We start from the raw sequence: 23,146 nt of genomic DNA on the forward strand, positions 1-23,146 counted from the left end.
GTATATACAGAGGGGATACAGTATATACAGAGAGGGGATACAGTATATACAGAGAGGGGATACAGTATATACAGAGAGGGGATACAGTATATACAGAGAGGGGATACAGTATATACAGAGAGGGGATGGGGTACAGTATATAAAGGGAGAGAGGAAGTACAGTATATACAGAGAGAGAAAGGGTACAGTATATACAAAGAGAAAGGGTACAGTATATAGAGAGAAAGGGTACAGTGTAGAGAGAGAGAGAAAGGGTACAGTATATACAGAGAGAGAAAGGGTACAGTATATACAGAGAGGGGGTACAATATATACAGAGAGAGAGGGGGGTACAGAATATACAGAGAGAGAGAGGGGGGTACAGTATATACAGAGAGAGAGGGGGTACAGTATATACAGAGAGAGAGGGGTACAGTATATACAGAGAGAGAGGGGTACAGTATATACAGAGAGAGGGGGGAGACACAGTATATACAGAGAGAGAGGGGGGAGACAGTATATACAGAGAGAGAGGGGGGAGACAGTATATACAGAGAATGAGGGGGGAGACACAGTATATACAGAGAGAGAGGGGGGAGACAGTATATACAGAGAGAGATGGGGGGGAGACAGTATATACAAAGAGAGATGGGGGGGAGACAGTATATACAAAGAGAGATGGGGGGAGACAGTATATACAGAGAGAGATGGGGGGGGAGACAGTATATACAGAGAGAGATGGGGGGAGACACAGTATATACAGAGAGAGATGGGGGGAGACACAGTATATACAGAGAGAGAGATGAGGGGGGGGGAGACACAGTATATACAGAGAGAGAGATGGGGGGGGAGACACAGTATATACAGAGAGATGGGGGGGGGGAGACACAGTATATACAGAGAGATAGGTGGGAGACAGTATATACAACGAGCGATATAATTGTATAAATATATATAATATCAATAAATGCATTAAAAAAAACAATGTTATCGTACCTTCTTAACATTTGGTAGTCATATCCCTAAAAATTCTAAAATTATATAGATAGATAGATATTTACACCACATACCTATCATTTGAGGGGGAAAAAAATGTCCCCGGATTTAATTTGAAAAATCTGGTCACCTTAGTATAAAGAAAGAATCACCCCCCTTCAAAAGAATCACATTGTGTTGCTTTGCAGCCTGAAATGAACACACACAGTTTTATCCAGTTGTATTTGCTCAGTGCAACTTATAACATCCAAAAGGGAAAGATATAACACCAACATGTCTCAAAATAAAAACAGAATCACTTGAAATAGGATTCCCCTTGTGTCAGTATTTTGTTTAACCATGTTTTGTTTTAACCACTACAGCCCTGGAAGATTGGGCTGCTCAATGACCAGGCCATTTTATGTGATACAGCACTGCGTCACTTTTACCGACAATTATGTCATGTGACGCTGTACCCAAAACAAAATTTCCCACAAATAGAGCTTTTGGTGGCATTTGATCACCTCTGTGGTTTTTTATTTTTTGCGCTATAAACAAAAGAGCGCCAATTTTGAAAAACACATCTAAATGTTTGCTATACTAAATATCCCAATTAAAAAAAAAAAAAAAAAAATTCCTTGGTATTCTACATAATTTTTTCCCCTCAAAAATCGCAATAAGCGTATATATTGATTGGTTTGCGCAAGAGTTATAGCGTCTACAAAATAGGGGATAGATGTATGGCATTTTTATAATTTTTTTGCTAGTAATCTGCATTTTTGGGACAATTGCACAGAAATCAATGCTATAAAAATGCATTGATTACTGTATGTCACTGGCAGGGAAGGGGTTAACACTAGGGGGCGATCAAGGGGTTAACGAGCGCCTCCTACAGGGTCTTTATGGGCCGACATACAATTATGGTGACTCGCCCAGGAGAGCCATTCTGCCACAGTAAAGTGAGGCGGCCGGTTGGAAACCGGTTAATTACAGCCTTTAATTTTCTGTAAAAGCCTCAATAGTCTGTTGGAATGTGTCCCTCCTAACTTTGCACATCTATACTTTGCAATATTTGCCCACTCTTTGCAGAACAGTTCAGTTAGATTGTTTGTGGACTGCAGTTTTTAAGTAATTTCACAGATTTTCAAAGGGGTTGGAAACCCTTGTGTTTTTTCACCTTAATGCGACCTTTCCATTGGATAGATTGATAGCAGCGCAGCCATTGGATGCCGCTGCTGTTAATCAAATCCAGACGCGGCCGCCGGGGGCGAGTCATACACTTGGCAGCCAAGGACACCGTGTATATGACACGGTAGCGCGCCCACAAGGTAACCCCCTCGGGATAGAGCTTCCCAGAAGGGATTATCAATTGCGGGGAAGAGCCACGTGGGACCACAGAACAGAAGGATCAGGGCCACTCTGCAAAACAAACTGCATAGTGGAGGCAAGTATATGTTTGTTATTTAAAAAAAAAAGTGAACCTTTAGTGTCACTTTAAGTCTGAACTGACAAGACCATTCAATTTTGTCTTACAACCACTGTGTGGTTATTTTTGGTGTGCACTGTGGGTCATTGTCATGTTGGAAGTGACAACTTGCCAGTGACAACTTTCTGGGGAGCAGATTTTCCTTATGAATTTGGTGGTATTTTTTTCCCCATTCCTCCTATCCTGACAAGTGCTCCAATCCCAGCTGCAGAGAAACACCCACAAGATATTACCACCTCCATGCTTTACTACAGGAATTGTGTTATTTGGATGTTGAGCTGTACTGGATTTCCGCCAGACATATTGTTTGGTGATGGGTCCAAGTAATTCATTCATTTTTAGTCTCATCCGGCCAGAACACCTTTTGCATGTGGCCTCAGAATCTTCAAGGTGCGTTTTGACAAAGCTCAGTCGTGACTGCATGTGTCCTTTCATAAACAGTTTTTGCGCAACCTTCCCATACAATCCACATTTGTGTAAAATTTGAGATATTGTCATCACATGCACACAATGACCACTGTCATATTCCTGCAACGGTTTTAGAGTTGCTGTAGGCCTCTTGGTAGCCTCTGACCAGTTTCCTCCCGATTCTTTCATCCAGTTTGGAGAGACGTCATGATCCAGGGAGGGTCTGTGTTGCACAAATACCTTCCACTTCTTAACTACTTGCCAACCAGCCGCCGTCATTCTACGGCGGCAGGTCGGCTCTCCTGGGCGAGAGCCCGTCATACTACGTCGGCTCTCTTTGCGGCCACTAGTGCGGGTGCCCGGCGGGCGTGATCGCTGAGCACCTTGGTCAGGTCCAACGTTGTCATGTACCGGGCAGTGCCTAGGCGATCAATCAGTTCATCTATGCGGGGCATAGGATAGGTGTCAAACTTAGTGATTTGATTCAGGCGGCGAAAGTCATTACAAAACTGCCAACTTCCATCTGTTTTGGGCACCAAGACGATAGGACTGGACCAATCACTATTTGACTCTATCACCCCCAGCTCAAGCATTTTTTATACTTCCTGGCGAATTGCCTCTCGCTGGGCTTCTGGAATTCTAAAAGGCTTCAACTTGACCTTATCCCCTGGTGTGTTGATAATGTCATGTTCAACTCCGGAGACCCAACCTGGCAGGTCTGAAAACTTCTCCTTATTACGGAGCACAAATTCTTTAACCTCCTGTTTCTGAGTTTTGGATAGAGTCTCCGCTATCCCAACTTCAGGGACAGCCAGGTTAAATGGAGCATAAAATCAGGTAGTCTTAGCGACCAAGGACTCTCTATCCTTCCATGGTTTCAGCAAGTTCACGTTGTGATGGATTTCTGTAATAATGCCTATTTGATAAGATGAGCTAATTTTTTTATCAGAACCACTAATAATGTTTGATATTTTCTTTATTGATGTTTATTGTTGTTTTTGTATTGGTTTCTTATATATACGCATGTGTGAAATATATGTATCACAACAAGATTATTTTCCTTGATAAAGATTTTGTCAGATATCAGGAATCATATATGATGTTTTTTTTTTTTAAATCAAGAATTCAATGTTTATTGAGATGTAAAAAATGAGATACATACATATACGACAGTATAAACAACAAACATGTACAGTTATTCAGTGAAAGTACGTCTACATGTTCTTTCCTGTCTACACAGAACTACCTCCCAGTCTTACTGCATGAGTACACTCCAACGACTACATGTATACCCTTGTCTTGGCCTAAGAGGCACTGGGCCCTGCACCTCCCACATTCCCACCCTTCCAACCTCAGACAGTAACCCATAGCTCATGCATGTCTGAATGTTACGTTGTGCACGTTTCTCCGTCTTCTAGCCATCTATCCCATACACTGGAGAACTTCTGCGGCCTGCCCCGGTGTGTGTATATAAACTTTCTGTATGGCAGGGTGTTATTCACCTCCCTTTTCCAATCCTGCAGGGACGGGGCAATTGTTCTCATCCATACCTTAGCCACCACCTTTCTAGCCATGAACAATGTCTCATTAATAAATATGGTCTGGTATTTATCCATGTCAATATCAGGAAGAAGCCCCAATAGGCAAACCTTCGGGTCCATGCCCACCGGGGATCCCATGTTGTCATGCAAAAAGAGCTTATGTTATCTTATGTTATGTTTGAGCCGCACATAGGGCATGTGGGGCTCCTCATTGGCTGAAACTTTGCCAGTCTCTCCGGTGTCAAATATGCCCGGTGGACAATGTACAGTTGTGTCAACCTATCTGAGAGTTTGGGAGACGCCATCTTAACCCCCTCCAAAATCTCACACCAGTCCTCGTCCTCTATTGGTCCTACGTCCTGTTCCCACTTTATTTTAGCCACGCGTGACACCTCTCCTATCTTTTTTTGTCGGAGAGCATAATAGAGATTGGATATGAGTTTGGTTGATTCTGATCCAAAAATAATGTTCAACACCTGTATGGGCTGTAGATCTACCACTATATTGGCCATCTGACTCCTGAGTGCGTGTCTAAGCTGTAGATACCTAAACTGAAATTGCTGGGGAAGTGCAAATTCTGCCCTTAAATCTGAGAATGTCTTAACTCCAGTCTCTGTCAGTACCTGTACTAGATACTGCACCCTGTATGCTGCCCATATATGGGCATCTGGCACCCTGGCCATCTCAGGCAGGGAGTCATTATTCCATAGTGGTGTGTTTGAGTGAAACTGAGATCTACCCTGTCTCTTCAGGGCAATGTCCCATATTTTCTGATGGGGAGTCAGTATTTCCGCTCCAAATCTGGATGACCCACATGTTCCCCTACCCTTCCTGAATATTGCCTGCGTGGGAGTGTGAAGTGGGCTACCGGGTTTGTTGCACACCAGGGCCCTGTACCTCTGCGACTCCGAGGTATTGTAGAAGAATACATGGGAAAGCGGGGATGCTACATAATAGTCCTGTAAGTCTGGTAGGGCGCATCCCCCATCCTCTGTGGGATTCTTAAGAATATGCCAGGCCAGTTTATGTCTTCCCGATCCCCACACAAAAGAATTCAGAATTGCCTCCATCTGCTTAAACACCTTCTGCTGTATGTATAAAGGGGCATGCCATATCATATACAGAATTTTGGGTAATAGTATAATTTTCACTAGGTTGATCCTACCCATTACTCCTAATGGCAGTCGCGTCCATGCTTGGGTTTTAGATTTAATAACATGAAAGAGGGGTTCTACATTTAGGGGGACGTACTCTTTAAGATCCCGTGTAACTTTCACCCCTAGATATTTAATCTCATCTACCCTTTTCAGAGGCAATTCTGGCACTATCTCCTGCGGGGGGCAGTGATCGAGTGGGAGGATCCGGGATTTATCCCAGTTTATTTTAAGCCCCGAGTATTTCCCAATAGTCTCTATGATGTTTAGTGCCGCCCTCAACGAGGGGCCCTGATCTGCCAAGTACAAGACTATCATCCGCGTACATGCCTATTTTGTCCCACGTCTCCCCCTTTTTCAATCCTATCACATCCGGGCTTGTCCTGATGGCCATTGCCAATGGTTCTGCCGCCAGAGCATATAGCAAAGGCGATAGTGGGCACCCCTGCCTCGTTCCCCTTTCCAATGAGATCTGTTCTGAGAGCCAGCCGTTTACAAATACCCTGGCTCTGGGGGTCTGATACAGTAGCTTCACCCATCTGATATAGTTTGGGCCAATCCCATAGTTTTTCAGGCACTCCCACGGATAGAGCCATTCAACGGAGTCGAATGCCTTAGCCGTATCTAGCACTACCACCACCCAAGTGCCATATATGATGGTTTTAGTTCAGTCTACATTTTCCCCTCACTCCTAATTACGGCCCCTCCTTTATGCTGGATTCCTGGACATGTGTGGAACTACAGACAGACATTTTTCTATAGGAAGTTCTCAGCCCCCACTGCATTTCCTGTATAGCTATCCATAGCTTCAAGAAGAAACTGTAACTTTGCCCCTCCCATCATCCTGTCTTTACAGACCCCAAAAGGAATTCATGTCTCAGGACTGTTATGCTAAATCTGCTCTCTACTCTCTGCTTCGTGTAAACCTCTGATTGGACTGTTTTAACTCTTCGATGTGTTTGGATATGAACTGGCCAATGACAGCCTCACAAGAGGGTGGGATCGATGGGTATGTATGTTGTGTGATATTCTGTGGTTTAAATAAAGAACCAACAGGTTTTTTGCTCTTGCTGTTGGGATTGAAGCCGAGAGAGGTGAGATGTGAAATCATTTTGTCTAGATGGCATTTTCTCACTCATAGTAATTTGGGTCTTCCGGCAGAAAATGGGTAACCCTGAGTTTATCAGGATATCAATTAAGTAATGAGTCTATATCAACGTGATAGAGCTGCTTAGGTTTTAGTCTTCCCGGTTGGGTAATTTTATAATTCACCACTCCCATTTTTTCCAACACTTCATATGGACCCTGCCATTTGGCTAGGAATTTACTTTCGACCATGGGGACCAACACCCTATCACCAGGTGCAAAGGAACGGACCTGGGCCCCACAATTGTAAATCCCTTGTTGAGCCAATTGGGCTTGGGCTAAATGTTCCTTCACAATCGGCATCACTTGGGCAATTCTATCTTGCATTTGCGCCACATGTTCAATCACACTTCGATGAGGGGAACTCTCAGTCTCCCATGTTTCCCTGGCAATGTCCAGTAGGCCCCGGGGGTGCCTCCCATATAGTAGCTCAAATGGAGAGAACCCTGTGGACGATTGGGGAACCTCTCTTATTGCAAACATCAGATAAGGGAGCAGATAATCCCAATTCTTTCCGTCTTCATCCACCACCTTCCTCAACATTTGTTTTAAGGTTTTATTAAACCTTTCCACTAACCCGTCTGTTTGAGGGTGATATAAGGATGTATGTAATTGGGTCACTTTCAGGAGTTTACAAAGTTCTTTGGTCACCCTAGACATAAACGGGGTGCCCTGGTCAGTTAGGACTTCCTTAGGAAGACCCACACGGCTGAAAACCTGAAAACTCCTTGGCAATGGTTTTAGCAGAGGTGTTTCGGAGAGGAATCGCTTCTGGGTAACGGGTGCCATTATTACCAAAATGTGCTGGTGCCCTCTAGTGGACTTTAGTAAGGGGCCAACCAAGTCCATGGCGATCCTCTCAAAAGGGACCTCGATAATGGGCAGGGGTACCAACGGACTGTGGAAATGTGGCATGGGTGCAGTAATCTGACACACTGGACAGGAAGAGCAGTATAATTCCACTTCCTTAGTGATCCCAGGCCAATAAAACCTCTGGGTGATCCTCTCCCGGGTTTTTTCTGCTCCCAAATGTCCCCCAAGAATGTGCCCATGGGCCAGTTCCAAAACCATCTTGTGGTACGGTTTAGGCACTACCAGTAGCTCAATGGTGTCCTCTATCCTCTGTGACACTCAATATAACAGGTCCCTTTCAATAATGAAGTAAGAGAGGGCAACCCTCTCGTCAGGGTTAACTAACTCCCCATCTATCTTCACTACATTCTCCCGGGCTCTTAGCAATGTGGGGTCCCTCAATTGCTCAGTGACCACATTTTCTCTGTGCACCTCAAGGTCATCAAACCCTATCGGCCGCTGTTCCTCTTCTGAGGTAGCAGGCTCCTTCCTAGGGACTGGTGTTTACCCTGCTAATAGTGAGAATGGAAACTCAGAATCCTCACAGTTATAGGTTTCTGGAGTAGATGGTTCCGTCTCAGAAGAACCACCTACTGGGGAATCTGGGCAGTCCCAGAGTTCCCAGAATTTTGGGAAATCCCTTCCCACAATGGCGTAATGTGGCAGTTTGGGAACTAAACCCACCTGGTGACACAAGTTACCGAGGGAGGTTTCAAAGGAAACCATAGTCACCGGATATTCGAGTGTCCCCATGTACACAAACTACAGCCATTTTCCTAGGATGTAAGGTTTTTCCCACCACTAGATCACTTTTCACTAAGGTGACCAGGCTACCTGAATCCAACAATACCACATTTTTACCATCTAAGCACATTCTATATAAACGTTTCTCATTTCCCTTTACTGCAGTGCATGTGGTTGCAAAAAGGGACTGTGTCAGAAAGTCACACTGCATGGGTTCATCACCCGCTGGGCAAACCGCTGCTACATGTCCCTCTTCCCGGCAACGGTAACAAATCAACCTTCTGGTCCTCTCCTGTGGGATGGGTCTTCCAGGCCGCTCTCGCCAAACATTCGCAGTAGTCCTGATAATTCCTCTAGTTGCTCCTTGGTCCTTCTCTCCACCCCCATCCCCATCCCTTGATGCAGTCTTACCTATAGGTGGGGAGGGTCTGGTCTTAGGGTGGAAAGTCTGTGCGTCTCTGGTTTCCACCGAGGACAAATTCTCTGTTAGGTACCTTTCGACCAGGTCTACAAGTTTGTCTGCGGTTTCTGGACCACCATGGTTCACCCATTTCTGCAGGGTGTTAGGAAGAGACCTAAGAAATTTGTCCATGACTACTCGCTACAAAATTTTTGGTCCGGACAGAGTTTCTGGCTGCAGCCATTTCCTAGCCAAATGGATGAGGTCATACATCTGTGAACGAGGTGGCTTCCTCTGCTGTTAATTCCAATTCTGGACCCTCTGAGCACGGACATCCAGGGTTACACCGAAACGTGCCAATATTTCCTCTTTTAATTGATTATAGTTTTTTGCGTCTGCAAGCTCCAGATCAAAATATGCCTTTTGGGCTTCTCCAGATAATAGGGGCGCCACTAGTCCAGCCCACTGTTCTTTAGGCCAACTCTTTCCGCTGCTCTCTCAAACGTGGTCAGAAACATCTCAGGGTCGACAACACTGTGGAGTAGGAGGAGGGAGGAGTCTAGGAATGGCGCGGTCGGAGTGGAGGAGCTGCTAGACGGGAGCCCTCGCTCTCCAACCCAACGCTGATCGTGGAGACGTGAAGGGAAGCGAGGGGCCCGAACCTCTCCCCGCCTGACCACCTCCCCCCCCCCGGCTCAGAGATGTTGTCCCTGTGCTGTAATTTCACCCCCCTCTTTCTGATCCTGGCCGCCTGAGATTCTCCTGGCCTGCAGCGTGTACGGCTCTTCCTACGGAGCGGTGGTGAGGCGTGCAGTGTAGTGAGTGCGAGGACGGCGCTCGGAGGGCCTGGACACACAGAGCACACAGAGCGGGAGGGGCTGCAGCGAGGCGATGTGAACCGAGCCATTCGAGAAAGCAGAGCGGCTCGTGCGCTCGGAACCCCCCCTCCCCCCGTTCTCCGGGGTGTGCGTGCAGCTGCACTGAGTCGCGGTGGACCACGGTGTGTGGGCTCCCCCACATGGGGAGCAGAGGCTGACATGAATGAGATCCAGCACCTAGTAGCCTGTAGCTCAAGTATCTCAAAGCTAAACTAAAAGAGAGAGAAGTGTGTAAGTAAGTAGCTGGCTCCAAGAATATCACCAACAAGCGGGTAAGAATAAAAATGTATATCAACAGTTTCTTCTTGGTCTTTTTAAAACCAACGGACTTGTGAGTACACCGCATTCATCAAAATGGTGAGTACAACGCTTCTTTCATGAACTAATATTAATGAGATACTTGCAATAGAGGTGTTAATAATTCTTATGAGACTGGGATGAAGATAAGAAATAAGCTACATAAGGGACGTGTGCTTATTAAGATTACTCCCAGGGTGAACAAACTATATTTATCGGCGGCTACCTCCCTTGTTAACCTTCTTTTTCTATTCTGATAACTTGGACATTTGGACATTGGGACATTTGGATAATTAATCTATATTATACCTTGATATAAAGTAAGAGGGGTTAGCAACTGTGTGCCCCAAACATTTTTAACCCAATCGCAAGAGCAGAAATATCTCAGTATCCTTAACCTGAGTCGGGAGAAAACACCTAAAAGTAGAGCACGCTGAATAATGTATCTAAGAAGAAAATCCTGACAGTAATTTTAAAAGAAAGCTACAGATAGATTATATATAAACAGGCAGTAGTGGGCGCTCGCGAGTAAATGTTATAGGCAACTTTAACAGCTGAATGGCATATCGGAAGTATATGTATGTGGCACCCAAGATTTCTTGAGAAACTCGCTCGAAAAGCCTGCCAGCCGGACGTAAAGTCGCATGGCTCACAGCTATACTCCTTTGAAGGAAATGCACCCCGGCCTCAGTAGTGAACTGTAGTGAGACAAAAAGAATGCTCTGATAAGCATTGGTAAAAAACATCGGTAAAAAAAAAAAAAAAAAAAAATGCAGCTCAATTTAGCATAAAAGTGCTGCACAGGCGGGAGACCTATCCAAGTGACGGACCCGGTAGGATCCTCTTGGGTTACTATTCCCAAAAACTTCATGCCAGTTCTGTAACCTCATAAAATAGAAAAGCCTCTTGGAGCTCTATCTGTGCCTGTCCTCTTCCCCCCCCTTTTTTTTTTTTTTGTTTTTGTTGTTGTTGTTTATGTAACTAGAGAGAGAAAGGGGGTTCACATAGACTGGTAAGCCCCCTCAGGCCCAAAACGTCTATAAACCTCTGGTTGTTACAGCATGGGCGCATCACGGACACAGTAAAGAGTACGGGTAAACAAGATTACTCTAAAACCAAGAGGGGTGGAAGATGACCACAAGGGGAAAGGGAGCGAAAGGGGGGGCAATCCCAAAGGTCCCCCGGTTAAGCCAAAGCCCAGGCCCGATGTGTAAATTTGTAACACATGGGACAAACGGAGATAGCCAGTCCGTCGAAAAATTACTAACGGGTAGAGGAAGCCAGACAGAAAAAGATAAGAAAAAGGACAAGAAAAAAGGGGCTACCAACACACTGACAGACTTAGAAACACTCTCAGAAACATTCTTAGAGACTAGACCTGACCACGACGGAGAGAGTGAAGTAGAACAGGGAAATAAGGAAGAAATCCAGGACATGACACTCCTACCAACAAAAATGGAAATGGAAGGAATGTTTGCGGCCTTAGAAAGATCAATCAAATCGCAAATGGAAAGAATGGAGAAAAATATGGGGCATATATTGGAAAGAGTTGAAGAAGTAGAGAAAAAAGTCGACTCTAATATAACCTCAGTTAAAAAACTAGAAGATGAAATAAAAGCATTAAAAATGAATCAACGAGAACAGGCGTATAAATTAGAAGATCAGGAGAATAGAGATAGAAGGAAGAATATTAGAATACGCGGAGTTCCAGATACCGCACAAACTGAGGACTTGCCAGAAATAATAAGGAAAATTTGTAACCCAATATTAGAAAGAGAAATAACTGCCCCCTTAAGAATAGAACGAGCGCACAGGATAAGACGAGCCAGAGAGAGACCACAGGATTATCCAAGAGACATTATTGTGCGATTTGAAAGTTGGGAAGAGAAAAACCAACTCTGGAGAAAGCTGAGAGGGAAGTCGCCATTAGAATATGATCAACATAATATTCAAATTTTCCAAGACCTGTCCCAAGAGACGTTAAAAAGAAGAAGAAGTTTAAAACCACTGTTGGGGATCCTACAGGAGCAAGATATTCAGTATAACTGGGGATTCCCAGCATGTTTAATAGGGAGGAAAAACGGGACTTCGGCAAGACTGAGGTTTATTGAGGAAATACCAGAATTTTGTAACAGCTTAGGCATCCCAATACCAAAAAATCATTAATGATCTTGTCTGCCGGAGAAGAGGGGGGGAGAGGGGGGAGGGTGGGGGGGGACGGGAGGGGCTAAGATAGTAAGCAACTAGCGGGGGATGGGGGAGAGGGGGGACCCGGAGAGTACTCCTTCACTTGTTCCCCAGTTTTGAGGGATAGGAGACCGGGCTAAAATAGAATTCCACCTTAGCCAGAGGAGCAAAAGAGCGCTAAAGCGCCAAAAAAAAAAAAAAAAAAAAAGCTCCAAATAACCAAAGGGTCAAGGGCTGACCAAGGGGGAGGAGGGGAGGGGGGGGGAGAGAAAAACCCCACATGAAGACCAAAGGGGTAAGGTATGATTGGAGGGGGGGATGGGGGGGGGAGAGGGGGTCCAGGGGGGAGGGGGGAGGGAAAGATCGGGGGGGAGGAGAAGGGAGGAGGGGGGAGAGGGGGGAGGGGAAGATTAGGAGGGGGGGGAAAGGGGTCTTAGATCTGTGTGTCTTGCAACGGAAAAAAATATACTTATCAGAGAAAGATGAAAAAAAAAAAGAGAAAGAAATGACAAATATAAATTTTATAACATATAATGTAAGAGGTCTCAGTTGCCCGGAAAAAAGGCATATGGTATTGAGAGGTCGAAAGGTACTCCGCTGAAATAGTTTTTCTGCAAGAGACACATATAACTTTGGACTCTAATGTTAGACTGTATTCTCGGGCAGTCCCCACTTGGTACTACGGGGACTCCCCAAAGAAGAGATCTAAGGGGGTTGCTATAGGAATAGGGAAGAACATCACTTTTACAGTAGAAGATAGGAAAGTTGACCCAGATGGACGTTATTTGTTTCTGAGAGGGGTTCTCCAAGGGAAAAAATATACGCTCGCAAACATATACTGTCCAAACAGACAACCTCATAAGTATCTGAGGGGGCTCTTGAACGTTTTAATGGACTTCAAGCAAGGTCAAGTAATTTTAGCAGGAGACCTCAATCTTTCAATGGACTACCATCCGGATAATATGTCCGGAGCACAGAGACGAAATATTAAACAGCTAAGAATATTAGGAAAAAAAATGCATAGTCACTGTTTAATAGATCCTTGGAGGATTACATATCCAAACAAAAAGGACTATACATATTACTCTTCTGTGCACGGAACATATTCAAGATTGGATTATATAATGGTAGACCATGAGTCGTTGGAAGACGTAGTTAAAACATCAATAGGGGTAACCACAATCTCAGATCACGCTCCGGTAATAGTGAAAATAAGATTCAAAGAGATAGAGCAAAGAAAAGGAACGTGGAACTTAAATGAAGAACTCATAGAGGACACAGAGGTAAACAATACAGTAAAAATCGACTTGGAACAATATTTTACTCTTAATAATACACCAGAAGTAAGGTTGGCAACTGTTTGGGAGGCCCATAAGGCATACATTAGAGGGAAATTAATCTCAATTGGAGCAGGGAAAAAAAAGATAAGAAAATTAAACATGAAAAAATTAACATCTGAATTATTTGAACTGGAACAAACGCATAAAGAGCGAGGAGAAAATGAGGTATATCAAGAAATAGTGATAAAGAGGGCCCAGCTCAGAGACTTGATGAAGGTAGAAACAAGGAAGATATTCAAAAATGTCAGAAAAGAGGTATAAATGGGGGAACAAACCAGGGAAATATCTAGCCAGAATATCAAGGGAAAAAAAAATAAAAAATTACATAGAAAAAATAAAAAACCAAGACGGCCTTATGAAATATAAGACATCTGAAATCGCGGAAGCTTTTCAGACTTATTATAGTACATTATATTCAATAAGAATCAACGAAACTCAAGAGCTACAAAATATTAGAATAAGGAAAATCAAGGAATACCTAAAAGAAGTGAACTTACCTAAAATAACTCAAAACGACAGGGAATCCCTGGATGCCTCTATAACTCAGGAGGAGATTTATAGAGCCCTCCAGGAAACGCCGGGTGGTAAGAGTTCAGGCCCCGACGGCTTGCCGATTAAATATTATAAAAAATTTAGAGAACTTTTGGTCCCAGAGATGTGTAATTACTTCAATAAAATAGGAGAGGAAGAGGAAATAAGAAAAGAATCGCTGCTAGCAAGTATTTCTATAATCCCTAAAACAGGAAAAGATGGAACGTCGTGTTCTAACTATCGACCAATAGCATTGTTAAATGCAGACCTAAAGGTTTATGCGAAAATACTAGCAACTAGGTTAAAAAGTTTAATGCCGGAATTAATAAATATAGATCAGGCAGGCTTTGTAACAGGCAGAGAAGGGAGAGATAATAGCATAAGGACCCTGCTGCTACTACAACAGGATCCAAAAAAGAAACCCCCAGTCGTACTCATGTCTTTAGATGCTGAAAAAGCATTTGACAGAGTCGACTGGGGGTTTATGATGGAAACTTTACAAAATATAGGTCTGGGACCAAGGTTTTTGAAATGGGTAAAAAAACTATATAGCCACCCGACGGCAAGGGTGAAGGTCAATGGGAGTATGTCGTCTGCGTTCGAAATGAAAAATGGAACCAGACAGGGGTGCCCGCTCTCACCCCTCCTATATGTAATAGCACTGGAACCACTGTTAGCAAAAATCCGGGAAAATCCGGACATAGGGGGGGTGAGAGTGGGAGACGACGGACACAAGGTGGCGGCGTATGCAGACGACATACTCCTATATCTGACTAAACCTAGAGTTTCCCTCCCTAACGTTATAAAGGAAATAAAAAGATACAGTGAACTTTCCAACTTTAAAATAAATCCGATAAAAACAGTAATCCTAAATGTGGGGATAGAAAAAAAAGAAGCAGAAGAGCTTCAGAAGGATTACCCATTTACATGGGAAAAGGAAGCTATTACATATTTAGGAATAAAGATCACACCAACAGTTGAAAAACTCTACATAGCCAACTTTGTCCCCTTAATTAATGACATTAACCAAGACTTGAAAAATCTCGCAAGAAAACACATCTCCTGGATAGGTAAGATAAATGCGTTTAAAATGATGATACTACCGAAGATAACATATAAACTTCAAATGCTCCCAATAAAGATACCGCAAAGCTTCTTTAAGGTAATGAAAACAATAATTTTGAAATATATATGGGCAGGTAAAAAGGCCAGAATAAGCTATACACAGCTGAGCTTGAAAAAAAAAGGAGGCGGGTTGGGGCTCCCCGACATAAAAAGATATTATTTTGCCGTTAATTTAGCTAGGTTAGTAGAATGGACAAACACACATACCAAAAAAAAATGGGCACGTATGGAAGATAAAATAAGTAATACACAATTAAATAGAAACATTTGGATACCACCTAAGATGAGGAAATTGGGCACAAACACACATAGTATAACAAAGAATGTTTTTAAAATATGGGACATTTTATTTAGACGGGAAAAATGGGAGTATAACTCTCCATTAATCCCATTAGCAGGCACAAATTTCTTCCCACCAGGAAATGGAACACGTTTCGGAAAGCAACTGGGTGAGAAAAAATTTAAAGATATTGTCACACGGGGAAAAATAAAAGCAAGACAGGATATAATAGTGGGAGAAGGGGATCAACGGATGAGTGAATGGGAGTATTTACAGTTAAATCACTTTGTGAGCACACTACCACAACCGATTCGGGAAGAAAAAACACTAAACCTAATAGAAAAAATATGCAATATAGATGGGCCATTGACACATGGTATATCAAAAGCATATGGAATATTAACGGAGCTCGAGACCCAGGAAACACTGCCCTGTCTAGAAAAATGGGAAAGCGATTTGGGTAAAAGGATTGACAAATCACAAATGATAGGTGCAGTTTATAATTATGCCTCAGATATAACTTCCATAGAAGCAAACTATAAGTGTATGGTTCGATGGCACCTGACCCCATCAAGAATGAATAAAATCCATCCAAAAAACTCAGAGCTTTGTTGGAGGAACTGTAAGCAAAAAGGGACAACTATGCACATATGGTGGGATTGCCCGAGAATACAGGAATATTGGAAAGAAGTCCTGGAATATATCGAAAAAATAACAGGGGAGAGGATCCCGTGTAGCCCACTGACCTGTCTATTTCATGGAACTGAAAAAACAAAAAAACAATACGCAACAACCTTGGTTCCAGTGCTGCTAAATGCAGCAAAGGCCCTGATTCCAAAAAACTGGCTTCACCCAAAAAGGCCATCAATTAAAGAATTGATAGAAAGGGTGGAATACATAGAAGAGATGGAGTACCTGGCCTGTGGAGAGACAGGAGGAGTGGATAGATATAATGAGGTGTGGGAAAAATGGAAAGTTTTTAAATTTTCGGAAAAGTTTGTTCAAGGAATGACAGAAGTGGATAAGTGAGAAAACAAAAAGAAGATTGCAAGGCACACAGATCCGGGGGGGGGGGGGGGGGGGGGGGAAAGGAAAAAAAAAAAAAAAAAGGGGGAAGAAAAAAGGGGAAAAAAAAAAGGGGCTAGTCATGTCAGCGTATTAAGAAAGTAGTTAGACTTGTTAAACGTAAAAAGTATAACTAAAGGGTCAAAAAAAAAAAAAAAGGAAAAAAAAAATGACAAATTTGCAACTGTTTAAGAAAAAAAAAGGAAAAAAAAAAAAAAAAAGAAAAGAAAAACCCACGCATGATGCAAAGCCACTGGAGAGACGTTAAGGGCGGTCTAACCGTGAGCAAGTCTCGTTGTCAAGTGTGAGCGGAGTCTGAAGTGGAAAAAAAAAAAAAAAAAGAAACATCTCAGGGTCCTTATCTGCAGTCATCTTTGGCAATAAGGGTCTTACCCGAAAAGTCGGTATGTTACTGGCCTGACTCCCAGCCTCGGTCTGCTGTCTCTGAAGCTGTGTCACGATGGCCTCCATTTGCTGCTGGTGTCTCTGTTCCAAGCCTGCAATGCTCTCTCAGTGAGCTGCAAGGCTCTCTTGGTGAACCTGTTGTTGAGCTGCCATGCTCTCTTGGTGAGCCTGTTGAGCTGCGTGAGCCTGTTGTTGAGCTGCAAGGCTCCGCTGTAAACCTGCATTCGTCTGCTGTTGATTTGCATTTGCTATAGCCAGCTGTTTCAGTATCTCCTCCATTTTGGGTTTACTTTAACTGCCCGCATTCTCCACCATATGTAAGAGGTTAGCTCGGTAGCGGGGTGTGTGACCACCTGGATGGGTTCACTACACACTGAATTTATACAGACAGGCAGTCGAAGACGGTTGAAAACAAAGATTTTGGTTTATTCTTCCATCTTGCTGGAAACAAGTGCAAGCATCCAAACAGCATAAACAAAATCAAACATAAAATAAACCTTGCCCACTTGGGGCGTCTACCTTCCACACAGGAACCTATCTATGGAGTCTGGCACAGCCTAGTGCTGGGCAGACACTGCTGGTCATACAGCAGAAAAACAATAGTCTCTTTTTGATTTTTATCACACAGAAAAATCAATCTCCACCTCACCTCCTCAGAAGACTTTCAGCTACTGCTCTCCTTGCTCACAAAGCCTCAGGATGGAGCAATTTGTGGTAATCCTCTAGATTACTTATAGAGGCATTAATTGCCTCATTCTGAACAGCTGAAGTTTTCCAACGCCCTAAACCTTTTCTGGCTACTTCTGCAGCCGACGCCTAATACCAATTGGTGTCTTGTCTAAACAAGGCAGAAGTGTATCTCCCATCTGTGACAACACCCACAGATTTACCTGACTTCCTGTCACACTATGCATTACATTTTTTTGTAAGCACCATGTTAAGCGTTAGGCCTAAAAACAATCTAAAGCTCCACCGCTGTTAGGGGTCTCCATTCAGAAGGGCGGGCATAGCTGAAGCTGGGGTTGGTTGCAATGAATTGTTGGGCAAAAAGGTTGTTTTGGTCCACGATGACTTAAACCAATTTGTCGGGGAAAAATAAATTTAAAACAAATATTTTGGAAAAACCTGCAGTGTTGACCTGCACACCTGGCTGTGCTGTGAAAGGAGGGATCATGGCTGACCCTGAGGTAGAAGGCAGCCACAATGGGTTTGCCAAGCATTCTAGAAGTGGGGTGTGGGCCCTACTTTGGCGTGCACTTGCACTGGACCTCTCCTCCTGGGGTCTAGCAGTGCTTGAACTGGGCCTCTCCTCCTGGGGTCTAGCAGCGCTTGTACTGGCCCTCTGGGTAGCTGCCTGGTGGTCGGGCCATCTTCTTTTTAGACGGAATGCATCCTCCTCTGATTCGGATCCTGTTGTGCTGCCTTCAGGGTGCTCATATTCAGAACCGGAATCATCGGTCATGAGAGCATTTGGTATGCTTCTTCTGGGGTGTAAACCTTTCTGAACATAGTGGCTGTATGTACTCTGGTGGCGGGTACTCTGGTCTGGTGGAAAGGTACTTCTGATGGACTGGTAGCGGGTACTGAGGGGACAGGTACTCCTGATGGAAAGGTACTCTTTATTTAGGGGGGGCAATCTGGGCACAGTAATACATGTAGTGTGTAACTCACTGTTGACGATCTCCTCCTCACACTGGATCGGTGTGTGAAGAGGAGAACTTTGCAACACAAGAGGTTACACAATAGGTTTTGTTTACATTTAGTGACAGGCTGTGATCGGACACAGCCGATCACGTGGTAAAGAGCCAAATTTCATTGGCTCATTACCCTGATCGGGGCTGGGCTGTATCCAAAAGGAAAAGCCTCAGCCCGGATCGGCGGGGTACGCGCGGGCACCGTGCACGCCTCTGCATGATCAAACCGGTAAGGGATATACCGGAATCTTCGCCGCTGCTACATCACCCCCATCGGGGATCGGCTATGCCCAGAGGGACACACCGGATCGCCGCACGCCGCAGCTCTGCATATAGGAGCCTGTCAGCTGCTCAGGAAGCTCCGCTGCCACTTCATTACCCCCATCGGGGAGCGGCTGTGTCCCTAGGGACACACCGGATCCCCGCTCTGCGGGTCCCTGGGGGCCCACAGTAGCGGCAGAAAGCCGAGGACGTCATATGACATCCACCCAGGATGGGAGATCCCATCTGTGGACGTCATTTGACTATGGCTGGGTAATAAAGTGGGTAATCAAAATGATCACAGCTGAAAGTCAAATGGCTTTGTGTGCCATTGAGGTGATTATCTACACCGAAATGAGTTTAGAAGTAATTCTTAGAAAGAGGGGGTTGATCTTTTCATATATATATATATATATATATATATATATATATATATATATATATATATACACACACACATACATACATATACACACACACACTTTTTTTATTTTTTATAGTATGTCATCTGGCCTCCTTCTCTTAGAGCTTCAGCACCGGAAGAATTTACCCCCTTCCTGACCGGGCCATTTTTGCCGATTCGGCACTGCGTCACTTTAACTAACAATTACATGGTTATGCGACGCTGTACGCAAACAAAATTGACATTTTTTTCAAACAAATGAGCTTTCTTTTGGTGGCATTTTATCACCTTTGCGGATTTTATTTTTTGTGCTATAAACAAAAAAAGCGACAATTTTTAAAAAACAAAAACACAATTTTTTCTTTTTGCTATAATAAATAGCCCCAAAATAATTTTTTTATATCAAATTTCTTCACCAGTTTTGGTCAAAATATATTTTACATATTTTTGTTAATAGGGAAAAAAAAAATTGCAATAAGCATATATTGATTAGTTTGCACTAAAGTTATAGGGTCTACAAACAATGGGAAAGATTTGGATTTTTTTTTTTTTACCAGTAATGCCAGTGATCTGCAATTTTGAATCAGGACTGCGACATTGTGATGGAAAGATCGGACACTTAAAAACATTTTTGGGATCATTGACATTTATACAGTGATCAGTGCTATGAAAATGTACCGATTACTGTGTAAATGTCACTGGCAGGGAAGGGGTTAACACTAGGGGGCGATCAAGGGGTTAACTGTGTTCCCTCAGTGTATGTTCTAACTGTAGGGGGAAGGAACTGACTAGAGAAGACAGACAATTGTTTCTAGCTAGTAGGAACACACGATCTGTCTCTCCTCTCAGAACAGGTGTTTGTATGTTTTGGCTCTCATGCCGGCAGTCATCACGTGCCTGCTATTCCTGCTTAAAGGTCCGACATATAGCTACGACGCCTCGCGGGAATATGCCGACCTGCCGCAGTATAATGATGCCAGCTGTTCGACAAGCTGTTACATTTCTTGAACATCTATTCTGTGCACTGATGTCATTGGGAGAGAAAGCACTGGTTTTGTTGGTGGTGTCCAAGTCGGTGCCCTATGAGGTCTCTAGCAAATATATACATTGCCCGTTTATTCAAATTTATAACTTACGGCATACTGGGAAGGTCCATGCAAGAATGTGCACCCCTAGTTTGTTCCAACCAATGGTCCATGGGATATTTTTTTCCCCCCCATCCACAATGTGCCTGCAGGTACTATACCCTTACCATATAAATAACGAATGATACATTTAAAATTTTGTTTCTTTAGAATTATTGTGTAAATAAGTGCTTTAATGGCCCCTGAAGTGGATCAAGTCCATGAAACACATCAGGCCATAAAGAATCAACAGTTTCTTGATACAATAGTTTGCTTTATCACACTGGTGTTTTAATATTTGTATTAAAATTAGATGCTTTATGGTATACTGTATGAATCATTGTAGAACATTCTGCCTCCAAATTCCCATTCTAGTGCAAGATTTTTCACTTTTTGTTGAATATATTGGTTTGTTCACATTTCTCATCACTTTATATTATAAAGTGGGTTCTAATTTGCTTAAATGCAGCGATTGTGTATTTAGGAGCACTGCACTTTGTATGATCCATTGATCAAAGGCTGTGCCTCTCAATGCAAAAAAAGGATCTGTAATGAGATGAACAAATCTAATCACACTGGGAGAGGGGAGAGATGAGGGCTTTTATTATTATTATTTAACCTATTAAACATCAGAAGAAAAATAAATCCACACTAACAGCTGTGATGAGGACAGCCACCATCCTAACAACCAGAGTTCAAAAGGCTAAAATGCTACAGTGGGTGACTGCGATATTGTGTCAATCTCGCTCCCTTTCTCGGCGAGATTGACCACCTACGAGCCCCATCGCGGGAGCCAGCGCCGAGCTGGCCAGCCGCGATGGAGACAAAGCCGTCATAGAAGCGACGGGAGATCCGACTTGGATTCCCGCCAATTCTAGCGTCGGCATTTGGTATGCATTCCTGAGAGGGAGAACTCCACGCCAATTTTTAAATAAAAAACCGCCATGGGTTCCCCCCCCCAGGAGCATACCAGGCCCTTAGGTCTGGTATGGGTTGCAGGGAGACCCCCTACGCCGAAAAACCGACGTAGGGGGTCCCCCTACAATCCATACCAGACCCGTATCCAAAGAACACTACCCGGCCGGCCAGGAAGGGAGTGGAGACGAGCGAGCGCCCCCCCCCTCCTGAGCCGTACCAGGGTGCATGCCCTCAACATGGGGGGGTCGGGTGCTCTGGGGCAGGGGGGCGCACTGCGGGGCCCCCCCACCCCAGAGCACCCTGTCCCCATGTTGATAATGACAGGGCCTCTTCCTGACAACCCTGGCTGTTGGTTGTTGGGGTCTGCGGGTGGGGGGCTTATCGGAAATCTGGGAGCCCCCTCAAATAAGGGGGCCCCAGATACCGGCCCCCCACCCTAAGTAAATGGATATGGGGTACATCGTACCCCTACCCATTCACCTGGAGGCAAAGTGTTAAAGTTAATAAACACACAACACAGGGTTTTTAAAATAATTTATTAGTCTGCTCCGGAGGCCCCCCCTGTCTTCTTTAGCTCTTTAAGCAGGGGGGCTTCTTCTTCACCGCCGTCTGGTTCTCTTCCGCTCTCCGGGGGGGGCTTCTTCCGCTGTCCGGGGGTCTCCTCCGCTCTCCTTCTGCTCTCCGGGGGTCTTCTCCGCTCTCCAGGAGTCTTCTTCTATTTTCGCCGCACCCCGGTTCTTCCTCCCGCTGTCCGGTGCCTTCTCCTTCAGGGCTGGCCGCCGCTATACCAGTCTGCTCTTCTGCGACGTCATCTTCTTCACTTATTTTCTTCTGCCTTCTCCCGATGATGACTTGGCGCCTCCTCTCGCTGCAATGACGGGTGCGCGGCTTGCATCTGACTTATATAGGCCTCACAGTCCCATCATGCTCCGGTACCTACCCACGTGGGTAGGTACCGGAGCATGATGGGACTGTGAGGCCTATATAAGTCAGATGCAAGCCGCGCACCCGTCATTGAAGCGAGAGGAGGCGCCGAGTCAACATCGGGAGAAGGCAGAAGAAAAGAAGTGAAGAAGATGACGTCACATAAGAGCGGACTGGCCGCCGCTAGTATAACGGCGGCCAGCCCTGAAGGAGAAGGCACCGGACAGCGGGAGGAAGAACCGGGGTGCGCCGAGTCAACAGTGGAGAGCGGCAAAAATAGAAGACTCCTGGAGAGCAGAGAAGACCCCCGGAGAGCGGAGGAGACCCCCCGGACAGCGGAAGAAGCCCCCCCCCCCCCCGGAGAGCGGAAGAGAACCAGACGGCGGCAAAGAAGAAGCCCTCCCTGCTTAAAGAGCTAAAGAAGACAGGGGGGCCTCCATATCCATTCACTTAGGGTGGGGGGCCGGTATCTGGGGCCCCCTTATTTGAGGGGGCTCCCAGATTCCGATAAGCCCCCCACCCGCAGACCCCGACAACCAACGGCCAGGGTTGTCGGGAAGAGGCCCTGTCCTTATCAACATGGGGACAGGGTGCTCTGGGGTGGGGGGGCCCCGCAGTGCGCCGCCTGCCCCAGAGCACCCGACCCCCCCATGTTGAGGGCATGCAGCCTGGTACGGCTCAGGAGGGGGCGCTCGCTCATCCCCACTCCCTTCCTGGCCGGCCGGGTAGCGTGCTTTGGATACGGGTCTGGTATGGATTGTAGGGGGATCCCCTACATCGGTTTTTCGGCGTAGGGGGGGTCTCCCTACAACCCATACCAGACCTAAGGGCCTGGTATGCTCCTGGGGGGGGGGAACCCATGCCGGTTTTTAATTTAAAAATTGGCGTGGATTTCTTCCTCTCAGGAATGCGTACCAAATGCCGACGCTAGAATTGGCGGGAATCCAAGTCGGATCTCCCATCGCTTCTATGACGCACTCGCTGGAATGTGCTTTGTCTATTTCAGCGAGTGCGAGATGTCGGCACCAT

At 44.9% G+C, this 23,146-nt stretch overlaps 1 protein-coding gene across 1 annotated transcript in view; it reads right to left on the reverse strand.

Annotated features, from left to right (window-relative positions):
* LOC120940503 (terminal nucleotidyltransferase 4B-like) overlaps nucleotides 1-23,146 on the reverse strand; it is a 1,128,146-nt gene that overhangs the window by 742,410 nt on the left and 362,590 nt on the right. The gene's annotated exons all lie outside the window — the stretch shown is intronic.

Source organism: Rana temporaria, chromosome 5 (assembly GCF_905171775.1).
Source record: "Rana temporaria chromosome 5, aRanTem1.1, whole genome shotgun sequence".
In the NCBI taxonomy this organism is placed as follows: Eukaryota; Metazoa; Chordata; class Amphibia; order Anura; family Ranidae; genus Rana; species Rana temporaria.